The 2500-nt window shown below is 38.3% G+C and overlaps 1 protein-coding gene across 4 annotated transcripts in view; it reads left to right on the top strand.

Annotated features, from left to right (window-relative positions):
• LOC113826854 (toll-like receptor 4) overlaps nt 1–2500 on the top strand; it is a 60614-nt gene that overhangs the window by 26342 nt on the left and 31772 nt on the right. The window lies entirely within an intron of this gene.

The following is a 2500-nucleotide window of genomic DNA, read 5'->3' as shown; positions in this document are numbered from 1 at the left end:
GAGACATTTTGGTTATTCATTGATCAGAATTAAATTCAGGAAAGTGTAAATGGGAATCACAACTGGCAATGATTCATTAAAAAGAAAATAATAACAATATTGGTACACAGAATTGAAGAAAAATACGTAAATTATGGTACTACTTATGATTTAACCAACTGATACTTCCCCTCCACATACTTTAATTTATCAGAACAATATATGATTTACCATCATATGACGAATATTTAAATATGGTTGCCAGGCTAAAAGTTTGAGTGACCCCCTCTCCTGTGAGGTACTATGCCCATAATTCTTAATGTAGTTATTCCTGTTTTCTATAAGAAATAGCTAGATATTTAACCTTATAAGTATCTTTCTTTAAAAATGGTCATTTTATTCCATGGCCCAGGAACGTGTTTAGGGGTAGCATGTGTGGCAGAGCTTTATCTTCACTAAATTATATAAAAATGAATTTGCAGGTTTGTTTGTCTCACTTTTGCCGTAACGGCCATTCAACATTTCCACCCTTAGTCAGCTCTACTGTTTTTCTCACGCTGTCTCAAGAGGAATAGTTGCCTCCATTTCGCCCAACCACTGCACTGCACGTGATTGAGATACTTTGCAGGGTGGAAATGCAAAGGATCTGTGGGCCTACCATTGGTTTTCAAACAACTGTACCCTATAGACTTACCCTAATTATCTGAGGCGATATAGCATGGGAAAACTATAAAGGCATTTGTAGCCTCCCCCCCCCCTCTCTCTCTTTCTCTCTTTTTTTGTGGGGGGGGGCGGGGGTAGAGTGGAACTTTAATTGCGTTGTTCTTAAAAAACAACCGTAACTAAATGGGAAGCAGAGGAGGCTAGATAGTAAACGAGAAGCCCTAGATGTCACAGCTACCTTCGTCTGGATGCAGTAAGCGCATGCGTGATCCTGGGCGTCGCTCATTGAGGCAGTGGGCATAAGTCAGTAATCTTCTGCTTGATATTATGGCCAGATCCCTAGTCCGCTACGACCCCGAACCTCAATCTCTTGTCGACCCGTTGCTTGTAGTTTTTGCCTGCGAACGCTTACTCTGGAATTCATGGGTTGGATCTAGCGTTGCCATCGCGCTGAAGCGAAAATACGGGCCAGGGCCACACTTCAACCGACCCTAGACCTAATCCCCTTAGGAAACTCACAGTTAATGAAGTATCTTTATATGAAAATATTTTGTTTTAACAAGTTATTCAATCCCAGTGTCTATAGGCCTATCCATTCAGACAAAGTTAACAAACATGAATTTTATCGGTAGTGTATTTTAAGCAATGAAAATGACGTGTATTATAGATCTTCTATCCAAAGAACAGTTTAGCTGTGAAACCAACTGAAAGCCTAAAAGCGTTTTAAGCAGGGGAGCGCTTGGCAAGAATTCTTGCCAAGCGCTGTACCGTTCCCTGCTTAAAACGATTTCCAAGGCAGGCAGGCCTTCTTCAGTGATGCCAGACATGTGGAAATGTCTTTTTATAAAGTACAAATCATAACAGTCCTTGGTGAGCATAGAAATATCAAAATAACACACAAAATATCCATACTTAGGTTTTAAAAGCAATATTCCCACCAACAATCTCGGAAAGAGAGAACTTATGCACGAGTCGAGGGTGGAGTTTATTTCACCTGCGGTTGGTAACAGTTTGAGCGCGCAATTCAAAACAATTGACAAGCTAGCGCCGCATCAAGATGGCAGAGAAGTAAATAAATCTACCCAAACATCTTAACAAAGCACTTTATTTTCTCCTATATTCATATAAAGTGCTTCTAAAACAATGACACACACTTTAGATTGACAGCCCTTTCATTCTGCCGCGTTTTCAAAACAAATGAATATCCCTGAATTAAAATATAGGCCTACCCATTCCCATATATCCGATTTTATGAGGTTAAATATAACAAATCATCGAATATAATATCAACAGAAGAATGTTGCTAGAATTTCTCAGACTTTTTCACTTGAAATATTCTTTATTTCATAAAATAGCAGATATATTCTCGATTTAGAAAGACAAGAAGTTTAACAATAAGAGGAAAATTGTTCGTCTTATAATAATTTATTATTCATAAGTAAAACTTCTTATTCCCATAATCTCCATTATCTCCTTTTGTTTTCAGTTAATTTCAATTTCTTTGAATATGATTTTAAGAAAATTACAGAATCAGATACCGTGAAAAAATTATTTATCTAATAAGATATTAAGCGGAGTTCCTGGCCAACGCCCGCATTCGAAGGATCGTGACCAGTACGGTACGCAACCGACGCCGTTGCCATGGTGACGGTACACCGCTTGACTTAGCAAGCGCAAGTCAAGCCATCTACGGAGGTCGCTTGAGAAAGCAAGCGAAATGCTTGAGTTAGCAAGAAAAACGCTTGAGATTTCAGGCAAGAACTTTCCCTGCTTAAAACGCTTTAAGTTGTGCTGTATATTTACTTTTAGAATGAAAACAAACTAAACAAATCTTCATAAATATTTGAAGTGTAAAACA

Source organism: Penaeus vannamei, chromosome 20 (genome assembly GCF_042767895.1).
Source record: "Penaeus vannamei isolate JL-2024 chromosome 20, ASM4276789v1, whole genome shotgun sequence".
Taxonomy (NCBI): domain Eukaryota; kingdom Metazoa; phylum Arthropoda; class Malacostraca; order Decapoda; family Penaeidae; genus Penaeus; species Penaeus vannamei.
This window is presented reverse-complemented; position numbering and strand designations above follow the sequence as displayed.